This window comes from Rousettus aegyptiacus, unplaced genomic scaffold, assembly GCF_014176215.1.
Source record: "Rousettus aegyptiacus isolate mRouAeg1 unplaced genomic scaffold, mRouAeg1.p scaffold_m13_p_3, whole genome shotgun sequence".
Taxonomy (NCBI): domain Eukaryota; kingdom Metazoa; phylum Chordata; class Mammalia; order Chiroptera; family Pteropodidae; genus Rousettus; species Rousettus aegyptiacus.
The window spans coordinates 156,097,496-156,113,073 of record NW_023416306.1 but is presented as its reverse complement, the minus strand read 5'-3'; the positions used below and the strand labels follow the sequence as shown (position 1 = coordinate 156,113,073).

At 39.3% G+C, this 15,578-nt stretch overlaps 1 protein-coding gene and 1 pseudogene across 28 annotated transcripts in view; one reads left to right on the top strand and one right to left on the bottom strand.

Annotated features, from left to right (window-relative positions):
- The window catches only part of NRXN3 (neurexin 3), a 1,418,420-nt gene that overhangs the window by 664,263 nt on the left and 738,579 nt on the right, over positions 1-15,578 (bottom strand). The gene's annotated exons all lie outside the window — the stretch shown is intronic.
- LOC118600873 lies at positions 10,005-10,123 on the top strand (annotated as a pseudogene).

Genomic DNA, 15,578 nt, shown 5'->3' with positions numbered 1-15,578 from the left:
CCTAACCTGTGCATGCGTTCAGTCACCCTAAACGGTCTGCAAGCCCCTAAATTTGTCTGAGTTCTTATACATGTTCACTTAGCCTAGAATGTACTCATTGCCAGACTATGTTTCCCTACTTAAATTTATTTGTTCAGGATTCGGTCATCATTTCCTGGGTTAGGTGTGAAGTATTCCCACAGCATCCATTTTTCCCCCTATCGAGGTAAGAATATTAATACATATATACCGCTCTATCTCTCCCAAAAAGCTGTGCAATTTTTCAGGCCTGTCATATTGCATGTGAGAAATGTATACAGATTTAATTAAATGATCGTGTATGTTTTCCTTTCATTTGCCAGTGTTTCTCTTAAAACATGTTATAGGCATACCTCATTTCAAACTGCTTCGCTTACCCTTCACAGATGTTTGTTTTTTTACATATTAGAGGCAAGACCCCACCAGCAAAAAAGATCAAGACTCACTTTACTGTGATACTCACTTTACTGAGCTATTCTGAAACCAAACCTACAATGTCTCCGAGGCATGCCTGTATTCAAACTTTAACACAATTCCTTCTATGTAGTTAGACTTCTGCAGGGCACAATGAAGCGATTACATCATTTGCTACAATCACAGAGTGTTTTAGCTTCAATTTCTTCACTTGTGCAGGAGGAATAATAGTACCTTTCTTTAAAGATGCTCTAAGACTAAATAAGATGGTGTATACAGCAACTAGCCCAATCCTGGCAAACAGTAGGTGCTCAATGAATAGCATCTATTATTGTAATAAAGTATACAGCATTACCATGATCCGCCTGTCTTAGAATCTGATAAAAAGTAGTCTTCTTATGAATATGAGAGAAGATGAAAGGATCATAAAGTCCTGTTTTGGTGGAATGGAATCACAGGGACAGCTAATGCCTAAGCTGTCTCTACACGTCATGAAGTAATAGAAAGAGAAAGGGTCCAGAGAAGTCACAGTGGTGGGCAGAGGGAAGTGGAATCCCATATACTAATGCAACATAGTGCATTTGGGGATGATTATCTGAGACACCTGCAGCTCACAAGCCTCTGCTGCATTTGCATACAACATCCACTTCAACTGAATCCTGCAGCTCACAAAAGGTAATCACAAAACACCTGTTTACATTCCCAGCAAAGACCACATCGCCTTCTATTTCAATAGCCTTCAGCAGATAGGAGACACCTTCATAAAGGGATTATCATTATTGTTTTTGCATCAGCCCAAATTATTGCTGTCAGCTATCTATGGATAAGGCAATTAGAGATATTAGCTATTTAAAAACAAACAAACAAACAAACAAACCCACAGCGTGCCCGAAAGTGTGTGAGTACCATTGGCTCTGCTTCCAAGCGGTCAGAGTAAATTTCCCATGTTACACACACAGAATCCTTAGTTTGTCCATCCTATTGGGGTTTCCTCAGTCAGGGCCCTGATTCTCAGCGTGTCCAGGGGCATGTTCTGACCAGGAAGCCTGCTGGAGTAGGACTCCTTACACAAAGGGTTAATCTCCAGCGGAGCAAAGCTCTGTGAAAAGTTTTTGCTTCATTCAAAAATCCTCTTTTTGAGTAGGGAATGGAAGCTGGATGTGCCGTGAAGTGGGAGATGACCCTCATACCACACAGAGCCCACCTGTCATCCGAGAGGATGCCTCCTTCACCTCTTACCTAGACAGTGACAACAGCCACCATCTCTTGTGCCCTGACAGCAAATGATATTTTTAAAATCTCCACTGAATTGGGTAATTTCTTTTGATTAAAATCTTACAATGACTTTATATTCCAAAGCTGGCATATAACACCATGTAGTTTTGCTCCTGCCTGGATAATATCCCAGCCCCACATTTCTTTTCACTTCTACCATAAGCTTTCAGCCCACTGGCCTTTCCGTTGTGTGAATGGTCCAAGCCTCTGCCTCGCTCTCCTCACTTTCACTCCACTCCTTTTCCCTAGGACCATCAGGCGTTCTGCCTCCTCTGCTAGGGACACCATTAGGCCCCTGCTCTACCATGAACAAAATACATACATACAACATACACACAACACACATGCGTCACAAAATGCACATAACATGCACACACAATATACACACTACACACACTCAACACACGTACAACACACACAATACACACACACAAAACTATACACACATACACACACTCACTTCACCTGCAATACTCTTTCTCATCTTTCAGGTTTCAGCTCTAATGGCCTGTCTTTTGAGAGTCACTTCCTGATCATCCAATATAAAGTAGATAATCCCCAGTATTCAATGTATTATGGCATCATGGCTAAAATCATGGGCTCTGAAGCCAGACATCCCAGGTTCAAATCTGAGCTCTGTCCCTACCTACCTGTGTGATTGCAACCTAGATCTAGTTACCTAAAACCCCTGTTCCTCGGTCTCCTGATCTGCAAAAGTAGATCAAAGTAGCATATGCCTTATAGGCTTGTTTAAAGAGTTTAACAAGTCAACATACGTAAAGCTTTAAAACTGCAGCGGGAATGTATTAGTGCTGGGTAGATGTGAGCTCTTACTCTCAGTGAGTTTAGTTGCTTCAATTTCACATTCATAACTAGATGTAATCTGCATGAGAGTAGCATCCTTCTTTGTCAACTTCATCCATAGATCTTTAGTGCCAGCACAGGAACAGGCACATGACATGACTAGTTCTGAATGAGTGGATAAATTTAATTAAATAGTTGATGAGTGAAGCATGAAAGAAACAGAATTCTAGCATTTTCTGAAAGAGTAATATTCATTACAGCTTCCACACTTTTTCTCACTAAAGGCAGACTGCTTCCATGCAGCCTTGTTAGGTAACCACATTCATACACACTCAAGAAAAGACATAAAGGTGTGGGAGCCAATGTAAAGAAGGAAGTCCAGAAAACACTGCAGGTGTGGGCTGTGCACCAGCAGCCTCTGATCTCTAATGGGCAGGCAAGGATCCCATCTTGTCTAATGAATTTTTCCATCTTGATTGCAAAAGTAGCCTTACTTGGGATAATTATTCACAAGATGATAGTCCATGAGACAAGACTTGGGAGAAGAGTTGTTTTTGCATCTTAAAGTTAGGAAAGTCCTGTGCCACCCAGCAGTGAGAATGCTCCCTACAAGGCAGAACAGCTCATCTTTAACACTGGGGACACAGAGGGTCAGGCCAACTTTTCTGTCTCAGTCCATCAGGGCATAGTCTTGTGTAGAATGAAGCCCCCTTCTCTTCACAATCAAAAACTCAGTCCAGGGTAAGTTCGACAGAATATAGAGTTTGTAAATGAGAATTTACAAACCTCAGGTCTTCTGCAAGCTGGTACCTTGAAAAAGCCAGCCTTAGTTCTCTGTAACAATAAGAATGACAGGTTTCATTGCCTAGGCTTATCTTAGTTTTATCCTAGAAATCATTTCCTCTCCCTACCAAGGGCCTGGATTCCACAGAAACACATTCCATGGTTTTAAAGTTCCAACAAATGAACAGAATTCACGTTGGATGAGAAGAATCCAAGTTCTTTAAAATGCCACCACTAGGACTTATTTTCAACGTCTCCACACCAGGGATAGGTAAATGGCAGCTACTCATATCTCTGTTTAAACCAATTTTTGTCAAACTTAAAAAAGTATTCCTCAAAAACAAAATTCCCACACTCTCTTATAAACTATTAAAAATTAACTCATAAATTATGGCTAACCACAAATTAAAACCAAAACAATTTTTGAAATAGAAATTTTTTTGTAGTCCAATCACAAAATACCAACATGAATGATGACTTTGCTTGTCTGTCATAAACTTTTCCATCCTAGTAGAAGACAGGCAAGTCCTAGGTCAAGTTCAAAATCAATCCTCCAGGTCTGCTTTCTTTTAGAAATAAGCATTCCCTCTCCCTCCCCTTCTCCAAATGTTGACACCTGCCCAGGTGTCAACCTGGGATGTGAGGATACTACCATCCCTCCCAACCTTGCTCTTCCTTGAAAATTAGTAGTTGAAACCAAGAAATGTGTCAGGTCACACTGATCAGGGAGACCTTGGAGAAAAGCCACTTCTTTCAAAAACAGGTTTGATGCCAGCTCTATAAAATGAAAGCAATCTATATCAAATCAGACTTTCCAGCTCAGGAACAGCCAAGCATAAATGTTTCTCTGATGAAATTTTATTTAGTGCAGACTCTGTTTAGTATTTCATCAATTAAAGCAGGACTAAATAAATGCCATTTTGTTCCAACATTCCTGCAATCCTCCAGGGGGCAGGGGATGCAACCCTGAAGCCAGGCTATCCATGGTCACATTTTTCCCTACCATGTGGCCATGAACATGTCCCTTCAACATTGCACACCACCATTTCTTCATATGTAATAAAGATAATACATTTTCTCACTGAGTTGTGAAAACTCAAATGAAATAAACCATTTTGCACAGTGACAATTGCCCATTTAATATCAACTGTTATTATATACATTCATTAGACACTCTTAGGTTTGCTTCATTGAGATTTCAGTTCTTTTTCCAGAGGAAACAAATCTCTACCTCCTATCCTACAGAGGAAGCAGGTCAGAGCAGTGTGGCTGCTAGAATCAACATTCTGCTTTCCATTCTGGCTCTATCGCTTGCAAACTTCAAGATTTGGGGCAAGTTTTTAACCCCCGCCCCCATGCTTCAGCTTCCACAAGTGTAAAATGGGAAAGATAACAGTATTCCTAATAGTGCAGTATCACAGTAGGATATTGAGATTTAAATAAATACATGTAAAACATTCAAGAGTACTAGGCATACATAGAGTGCTTATTCTACAACTGTCAGTTGTTATTAGACTCCTTGTGGTGTGAGAATTTTTAGATTATTTAATATTCCACGCCCAAATAAAACAATGTATTTAAATGCTTCTGTTATGTAAAAAGTTGCAGAATCCAAGGAAGAAGGAAATCTCTTATGTGATCTGGAACCCATAAAGACTTCAGTGGCTATGGCTCAGGCAATAGCCGGCCATCATCAGATCTGGGAGAGAACAGCTATGTGACCTTGGATATGCGGCTTCAATGATTTGGGTTTTAAGTCAACAATAAAATGATTATGCTGCAATTCAGACCTGTAATTCTGTGACTGGATGCATGATATTATTTTTTAGATGTCTTTATGGCTATTTCAAGACAAGTGGTATATATTGCTTACTGGAACCTTCTCTAGTCCAGATCCATTTCTTCTCTTTCCTTGTCACTGCTCTTAGCAGATCCACGTGCCAAGTGCAGTATGGCACATTCTGTAAGTGTAGACTGGGGTTTTGTCTTTGTTTCAGCCATTGTGCTGCTATCAATCCAGCAGAGGAATGGAAATGTATGAATTTTTGGTTCTACTGTTTGGACTGACATTGATTTGATGTGTGACTACAAGAGTATTTTAATTGGTGCCTTCACCTCTCTTTTTCACAGAACATTACCATTTATGATGATGCTAATGAATTACAGTTCCTAAAGTGCTTGGAAAAACCTGAATGAAGAGTCGAACTCAAGTGGAAAAGACCATCAATTCTATTCTACAGGAGATAACCCAGGACAAGACAGGAAAGCCGAAGTACAGAAGGCCAGAAATAAAGGGCAGTTGTAAGAGATTCTCCCTGGAGAGGCTTCACAATGGAATAATTTATCCAGAGGCTAAGGTACAACCTTTACAGAGATTCACATAATTAATTGAGGCGCTTTCCTTTACTGTTATGGTAATTCATATTTCTCTGTTTTCTGGATGATGGTCAGCAGCCGAGAAGTAATTCTGATGTAGGAAGAGAGTATAACAAATAATCAAGGCTCAGAGAGGCTCTCCTAGAATGAAGAATAATTCAAATATCCATATCTATATATAAATAGATATATACACACATACATATATACATATACACACATATATAATGTACATTGTGGCACAATTATATAGAGTAAAACATGAGTATACTCTTGGATGAGTTTCAACAAAGCAGTATATCCATGAAATAAAAACTACCATCAGGATATAGAATATTTTTACCATCCCAGAAAGTTCTCTCATGACACTTCTTATTAATACCCACCCCTCATAGATAATCAATGTTCTGATTTATAATATAGATTAGTTTTACCTGTTCTTGAACTTTATGTAAATGGACTTACATAATATGTAATCTTTTTTCTCCCACATAATATACTGCTTTTGAGATGTTTATTTATCCATAGTTAACTTTTTATCAGTAGTTATCCATCACATGGATATACCATACTTTGTTTACTCACTCTCTTATTGTTGGGCATATGTCCTATTTCTAGTTTGGAGCTATTATAAAGCTACTATGAGTGTTTTTACATAAGTATTTTTGTGGATATGTGTCTTCATTTTTCTTGGATAAATACCTAAAAATTAACTGTTGAGCCTTATTTTAAATCTATGTTTAACTGTATCAGAAATTACCAATTTTCCAATCTGGCTGTCCCATTCTATACTCCACCTACAATAGATGAGAATTCCAGCAGTTTCAATGCTCACTAACACTGTATGTTGTCAGTCTTTTTAATTTTAACCATTTTCAGGAGTATAAAATGTTATCTCATCGTGATTTTCATATATAGTCCCCTGATGACTAAAGATGTGAAGCATCTTTTCACAGGCCTACTTGACATTTGCACATCTTCTTATATGAAGTAGTTTTTCAATTCTTTTGCCCATTTTTTCACTGAGAGCCTTTTTATTATTGATTTGTAGGAGATCTTTACAAATTTGGAATACAGGTTCTTTTTAGACATATATCTTAAAAATATATTTTCCTCAGACTGTGGGTTACATTTTAATTTTCCTAAGACTCTTTTGAAGAACAGAAAATTTTAATTTTGATCAAATCCAATCTACTGATAATATTTCCTTTTATTCTTATGCTTAGTGCTTTTATATTCTCTCCAAGAAATCACTGCACCTCAAAAGCACCAAGATATTTCCCCATATTTTCCTCTGGAAGCTTTATAATTTCAGCTATTGCATTTAGGTTTGTGATCCATCCCAAATTACTTTTTGTCAATGCTATAACTCAAAAGTTTTAACTTTTGCCAGGTATGAACTACTTCAAAGTTGTCTAGGAGAATAACGTCTTAGCTATTATATCAAAACTAAAGATAGGCGGTAGTAATGGCAATTGTTTGTTGTGAGGGGGGCCAAGGGAATATGGTTGCTTATTTCTGTTCGCTACTCTTTAGATGACGAAAATTCCGTATCATAAAATTAGAAACGGTTATGTGTCAGAGGCTCTTCTGAGTGTTTTACATGTAGTAACTCATTTAATTTTCAAAACCGAAGCCTAGATAGATTAAAGTAAAATTATCGATGGTCAATCACACAGTAAGGAAGTAGCTGAGCTAGGGTTCAAACCCAGACAGGCTCACTCCAGAGCTCACAGCATTAAGCCGCAATTGCTTAATTCTGTCAAATTTAATATAAGCAACCTGCTTCAAGGGAGAATGGAATTCAAGTTTACTGAAAGCCTATTGTGTCAGATATCATGCTAGGGCTTTCTACTTCAGCTCATGTAATGTTCAAAATTACCCTCTTAAGTCATAGCATCAGGTTTTTACAGAGGAGGAAATGTAAGCTCAGAGAGTTAGGTAGCGAGAGCCAGGCTCTGAGAGTTGAGCCCAGGTTGCCTGATCCAAACCCTATGCTTATTTCACTGTAAGACATCGTGTTCCCATTGATTTACATCACACATCATCAGAAGAAGCACATTGGGAGGAATCTGATAGAGCAACTAAAGCTGAGTTAGGGCTATAGCACATTTCATTTAGGTGAACAAATCAAGGGACAATTTCCTGACTCGGGACACATCTCAGGGTCAAATCCTTAAGCCACAAGCATATGTACTCTTCACTGATATCCGCTTACAGGCATTACTCATATAAGAAAATCACCCTTCCAAACCTCGTGCACATGTACAGATGGTTAGGCCCTTCCTGCCTCTTCTTCCACTCACTGCCCTTTCACTGGGACCACATAGCCCAAAATGTGTAACTTGAACAAACAACATAGATGACAGCTACTACTATCAGATGTAGAAAGGATAGGAAAGCCTCCAGAAATGCAGAAAGGTGATCTACAGGTTTTCTGTTGCTCTGTTGCCAAAAGTTAGATCAATGGGCGGAGGCAGATTTCGATACACCACAGGCCTTCCGCGGCACTCGGAGCTAAATGACAAAAGAGCCATCTGTTCTCTGCAAAGCTGGGTTGAGACCCTTCAACTTAGTAGTGATCTGAGAAAAATACGGAAGGCCATTTGTCGAAAAAATATTTTCTAAAAAATCTTATCAGGAGAAGGAGACTAAACTCAATAATAACCATATGTCTCTAGTTCTCCAGGTTTCTTATATTTCATGGACATAGAGGAAGTTCATTTTGCCCAAAACCAACTGAGGAGATGACTACTGTTTCCTGCAAAAGCTGGCAAGGGCCACTCCAAAAGAAACAATTTTGAGGTGAGGAAAGAAAGGAGGAAGGAAAGAAACCATTTAAACACCCTGGGATCTCACTACTCAAACGTGGTTGAAAGACGAGCAGCATCAGAATCACCTGCCTGGGGGTTTGTAAAAAATGCAGATTCTTGGGGCCCGCCCAGACCAACTGAATCAAAAATTGAACAAGGTCACCCTGTTGTTTCCCACGCACTATCATGTTTGAGAAGCACTAGCCAATGACATACACACCAAGAGGCCACTAGAGGTGGAAGATGGCATCTGTGAAAGGTGTGTTCTTATTCCCCAAATGTGTCATTTCAGGTGGTACCTTTGTAATTCTCAGAGCATTGGCAAGCTGCAGTGGCCTCCATCATGACATGTGGATCACTGAAAAAGCCTGTTCCCTATGAATCTGTGAGCTGGCAAGGTCTTCCGAGGTGTTCTTAGTTATGTGACCACTTTGGATTGTCAGGCCACACGACGGTGATAACATCCACCAGGATCCTTTGCTCTGGTGGGTGAGAGGAAACCCTGCCTCGGGCTCTGAGTCACCTGCAGTCACTGCAGCATGCCTCAGCAGTCATTTTCATAGGGCATGATTCATGGGGCGAGTGGGAATGCAGGCTTATTTTTTACGGTCCCATCAAGCTGTCGGACTTCCGGCACACAGGAAGGTGCAGCGCCTGGGATTAGGACTGGCCTTCTCTGTTTATGGCCTGTTCTTGGCCATAAATCTGGAGTGGGAGGGCAGAGTGATTGCCTGTTGTTGAGTTGCTGAATGGGGAGCAGGAGGAGGAGGAGGAGAAGGCATGCGGGCAATGCCATGAAAAGAGAACGTGCAGCCAGTGCTCCCTCAAGGTCACTTGGCTTCTGCAGTCAAAAAAAAAAAAAAAAAAAAAAAAAAAAAAAACCTGGATTTTCTCATTTGCTACTTTGCGGTGCCATTGCAGATATGGGTTTGATAAAGTTCTGGCCAAAAGAAAGTCATTTTTGTTTTTTGGTTTCTTTTCTAAGATGCTATGGTGTTTATGAGGAGACCTAAGCGATGAAGCATAAAATCAAAAGCCACTGTAGGAGTTTTCTCATTCGTGCACAGGTTGCAAATCAAGGGAATGATCTGAACTTTGTCTGATGGTGGCTCCAGAAGGAAAAAATAGGAGGAAAAAGCTGGGTATAGTGAGAGCAAGAAGCGGAAAAAGTAGAGGGATGAATCAGAATGTCCTGGCTTTGTCCAAAGATATTATGTAGAACCAAGAGCTAGGCAGACTGTGTGTATGTACATACACTTGTGAGTCTATTTCCTGAGATTTAAAAAAAATATGAAAAACAGTTGCTAAATAGACATTGGTTTAATAACAAGCCTAATAATTTTTTAAAAATATTGTCAGCCATATTAATAACTACAGCAAACGTTTCTTAAACACTCGACATGTATCAGGCATTGTGCTACATGCTTTCACCATTTTATCTCATTTAATCATCACTATAACAGGATGACAAAGGTACAATTGCCATTCCCTTTATCTCACAGATAAAGAAAAGGAGACTTTGTCTATGGCCATGCTTCCCGGAACAAGCCCAATCCCATCTGATCTTGGAAGCTAAGCAGTGTTGGGCCTGGTTAGTACTTGGATGGGAGAAAACCTAGGAGAACCAGGTGTTGTAGGTGTAAAAAATAAAAAAAAATAAGAGAGTGTAAGCTGGCAAGGTTCTTGCAATCTCTTAGGTCAACCAAGGATGTGTCACCAAAATAAAATAGAGAGAGAGAAAAAAAGAAAAAAGAAAAAGAGACTTGGGACTGCAAAGTCACTTGACCAAGGTCACATAGATACTTGGTAGCAAATCCTTAACTCAAATTCAAGGAACTCTGGCTCAAAAATAACTGCATATAACTACTGCCTCCATCAACTTCCTATTTTACATTTGGGGACAATCGGCCACTAAAAGGTTAAAATGCAGTGTGTTTTCTCAAAAAGAATCAAAGATTTCTGTTGAAAGTCTATCTCAAATGAAGGTCTCTCCTTACTGAGCATAATTAGGAGAAAAAAAAGAAAAGAAATCCGTGGTCTTATTCCCAGGGGTCTAAAATCTAAGGTAGTGGTTTTCAGCCAGTGGTGATTTTGCCCCCTGGGGGACACATGATAGTGTCTAGAGGCACCTTTCATTGTCAAGCTGAAGGAGGTGCTACAGCATCTAATGGGTAGAGTTCAGAGATGCTGTAAAGTATCCTGCAATGCAAAAGACGGCCCCACAACAAAGAACTATCCAGTCCAAAATGTCATGAGTGTGGAGGTCAAGAAGTCCTATAGCTATGCTATATTCAGAAAAGAGCCTTTGCCTGATAGCTTTAAAATTCTGAAAACAAGTGTCTCTTAACCACACACTGTCACGCTATCAGAGACAAAGATCTTTCTGGCGACACTTTACAGAACTGGAATCTGGCAAGTGAGGCAGCCAGTACACATTCCTAAAGAACCGCGATGAGCACGGCTGCCCTGTTGGGATGGCGGCCACCCACATCGGCCTGCCCAGGACCAGCACACCAGGGGTTATCCCAGACAACAGGTTCCAAGTCGCTAGGAGCCAAACGGACTTCACCAAGTCTACTGCCATACCTCTATGACCTAGTAGTCTTTGGATATATAGGTTTCAGGAAAACTGGGTGAGTATATGCTTTAAAATCCTTCAGTTATTTTTTTTAAAGAAGAAATCCCTGTCATGCCAGGCCTAATAGAATGGAGGGTCATAGCACAAACTGGCTTTACTCAAGCAAACAGTCACCTACCTAAGATCCTTGGTCCTAATCTATATTAACTCATACCTTTCCCAACTTCCTGGCCACAGTCTTGCTTTGCTCTCAAAGCTATTGGCCACTCCCAGGTTCCAAAATGGATATTTGTCAAGGATTATAGGTAAGTGGTTTTGAAAGAGGAAACTGAAGAACCATAAAGATGCCAGAAAAAGGTGACCCCGAGGGCAATAAATTATAGCTCCTCATTAACCAATTCATTTGGCAGGATTTTTTACATTTTTACAGAATTTAATATTTTTAGGATAATTCCCATCATTCCATTTTCTCTAATTTCTATTTCATTGTCTGGCTGCTTGATTTCACACAGGGTTATTCTAAAAAATAAATTCTTGATTGTCTTTAAGAGATAAAAAAAAAAAAATGAAATGGCACTTGTTTGTGGCATACATTCTAAAGCTTTTCAGGCTGCTCACTGAGGAGAAATAAAAGGTTTCTGACTTTGGCCAGACATTTTACCGCAGTGATAATTAAGAAAAATCTTACCCCCCCCCCCAAAAAAAAGATCCCTTTGCTGCATTTTGAACACTTTCCTCTGTACTAGTTGCTCCCTTTCCAAGACAGCAGGAAAACCCATACCAATTTAGGAGAACGTGCAATAACCAGATGGCAGAAGTTTATTGTTAAAGTAAACAATTTTAGATATTCCCAGCACAAAAGCACACTTGCTATATCTTTCCTGTTCTTATATTCAAACGAACATTAAGAAGAGAAATAAACGGATACTTTCTCCAAAGAAAATCTTAAATTTCAAAATTAGTCCTTAATAAGACAGAATCCTATCCTATTATGTATATGTACTAATTTTTCTTAAGAGAAAAATTTTTATTAGAAAATAGAATATGAGCTTTAGAGTCAGAATGAAATTCAAATTTGGTTCTATCCCTCATGAGCCATTTAAACCTGGGTAAATTTCTTCGCTAGTCTTAGCCTCAGTTGTCTCAAGTTTAAAGTGGGGATGATGGGAAATCCAGGTGTTAAATATTCATCCAGTAAGTGTTACTGTGGGTGGGATAAAACTCTGGAATTTCACTGTTTTTTCCTCTTGCTAGACAACCTCCAGATCCTGTTCAAGTTCGCTTACTTCAATTCCTACTGAACGGAAAAGGAGCCATCAATCAGCCAAGCCTTACAATTTTTCGCAGGTGTTTTTACAGAAAATGGTAGGGCTCCCTTGGCACAATCATCAAGGAATTGACTGAATGTAAAGAAGATGAGCAGGCCGCCAACACAACTTCCCTTCCAAAGAGGCAGCAGCCACGGTGTGAAGAGGAACGGACTGTTTTGTTAGATAAATGTGTAGGCTCTCTTCCCTTTTGCAAGGATTCTCTCTCCCCTTTGGCTTCTCTTGCTCCACTGATCTGTTTCCCCACTTTGTTTTCCTCCTGATTCTCCCTTTCCTTTTAGTCTTCTCTTCCAGGCTATCTTTAACATTTTCCTAGTTGCTGCTATTCTAACCTCCCTCCCTTCCCATTCTTCTCTTTAAGTATGAACTTGCTAAGTGACACCACAATTCTCTATGACAAACTTTAGAATATCAGGAGATCCAGCTAAGCCCAGAATCGTTATTTAATTTATATAAATCTTTTTATTAAAATTATGACTTGCGGTAGCACCATTTTATTGTGGAAGTGATTAAGGGGCTGCTCCTCTTTTCACATTACTTTCATTATTATACTTTATCTGGCACCTTTCTGCATAAGCTTAATGTTCTGGAGAGAAGCAATCTTAACTTTCCTTATTGGAACCCTCAAAAAGAGCTTAAATTCACACTCAGGTATTTTTATAATAAGAATAATTTTAAAGGCAAGGATACTGAGACATTGATGGATTGAATAATTTTCTAGTCCCCCAGAACCCTAAGTGATACTGAGACTAGAACTTATCTTCTCTAACCCTAGGTCCAGCACTCTATGAATAAATTACATTTACTCATAGAGTAGTCTCTTTTCTTCAAATGTGATTATCCATTCTAATTATGGCATTGTAATGCATCTGTTCCTTGACTTTAAATAACCCTTTCTCGAATTTAGCAAGTCACCTAAACTCAGTCACGATCTCCATGGATCAAAGTACCTGCTAAAAACCAGGTTCTTTGACATACATTATTTCATAAAAAAAAAAAAAAAAAAAACTCTGTGAGTCATGGATTATTACCCTCATTTAACAACTAAGGAAACTAAGATTCAGAGGGAAAAAGTTGATAGTAATGTGCTGGAATTTAGAAGGCTCTCAAAAATGTTTGTTAAACCCATGGTCTAAAGTCAATAGCTATTAGGAGGAAATGTCAAGATTTGAACTCAGGTCTTACTGTTACATAAACATCTACCCTACTTATTTCTACTTTCGTGTGCTTGTTCATTTTGTTCTGTCTTCCAGGAACGCTTCTCCTGCTATCTTTGCATGTTGAAATCCTACCCATCCACCAGACCTAGTTCATGTATGCCCTCCTTCTGGAACATTCTAACATTCTCCTAGTGTTCATTTATCTTTGTTCACCTGTCTTTATCTGTGTAACAACAGCATTTTGCTCAAATCTTTGTTAGAATATTTAACAAACATTTCCTAGCATTAGAATTTTTTGTTTATATTTCTGTCTCTCCGGAAACATTTATTCAACCAGGTTATTGGATGAATATAAAAGTTGTTGGATCTACTATATGAGGACACTAATGGGTAGAATGTGATCATTGCTGTGAAGAAAATCATCAGGGTAATGAGACAGAGGGAAAGTGGGGAAGGACACTCAAGATTAATAGGACACTTCTAGGGAGTGGTATATGATCTGAGGCCTGAAGAAGGAAAATGAAAAGACAAAGAATAGACCATAGAAAAGGCATTACAGCCAGAGGCCCAGGTGAGCCTGGATTGGTGAAGGAGGTGAGAGTGACTGCAGAACCAAGCGGGAGAATGCCAAGACCTGAGCGTGGGGAGGGAGACAGGACAGAAAATGTTTATCTCCTATACACAGTAATGTAGTAACGTAGCAATGGGGAAAATGGTGTGGTACGGAATATGTGTTTTGGAATCAGGCACAACTGGGTCCAAAAACTGCCTTGTCTCTTATAAACTGTGTGATCTTGAACATATTTCTCTGTCTCTCTGATTCTTAATATCCCCAGACACAGAAAAACCAGAGACAGAGAAAGAATCAATAAAAATATTGAACAGAAACTCTGTGGTGCTAGTCCTGAGCTAGAAACCCATGGGGCCATGAGGCCCATAAAACATCCCTGGGTTCCTTAACATAGATAAAGGGGTGTTACCAAAAATTAGACATGAGCAAATGGATTTCTCTCAGAAGGTATGTCACTCGCAGTCAGGTGGAGCTGAGGGAAAGGCAGGAGGACACGAGGCACGTTCCACCTAAGGGTCAGCTCTGTGACAGAGGTACTGCTATGTTTCACGGAGATGGTTTCAAGGTTTGCAGTTACGCTGGAACCTCTCCTGAGAATGGAGAGTGGGTTTGGGCACTGTCACTCTATGCTACATTGATAAATGAGCACGACACTCTCAAATGCTGACTCTTTTTGAGTTCTAAAAGTAGAACATATTTGACAATAGTTTTCATTCTCCTCTAAGCCCAGTTTATCATCCTCCGCACACCCATTACAGATGGTACTCAAGGGCTCTCGGCCATACACTCAAATGAAGAAATAACAATTTCTGCCAAATAAAGATGGAGAATTTGTCCAAAGATCAAGAAAGAACCAGGGAACAGAAGCCCCAGGAGTCAGGGATGCTGCTGGCCTATGTCTCTGTTGACCAGCGAGCATCAGCGAAGCCTCTTCTCGTAGTTCACTTTCACGTAGGTAGGGCTCCTTGCTTCAAAGAAAGTGCAAAGTGCAAGAAATAACTGGGATTTTATAACGCTTGTGGAAGATGAAACCAGTCATTCATGCCTGAAAATATAATAAAACTATAAACAGTCAATAATAATTACTTGGAGATAAGAACAGTAAAGAAATACTGTTAGATGTCAAGACAGAAATTTAGAGGCAACTTTAAATGAAAAAGCAGAAGCCCGCTAGACATTTTGGTCCTACAAAGAGAATCTAAATCTATCATTTTTAACTGAAAACCAACACTCAAAAAATAAGGTAACAATATTTTTCTTCTTAATTGAAAAGCTAATCCATTTATTTAATCTTTGATTTAGTGGCCTAACACAACTCCACTTTCACACAAAGGAAAAAAATCCTCTCTCCACTATGTTATTAAGTTTAAGTCTACTAAATTGAACCATCAGAGAATAAACTGTTTGTCTGTTCTCTGTCTTTTGATTAAATATTTTTATGCCTTTGGTCTCTGTTGC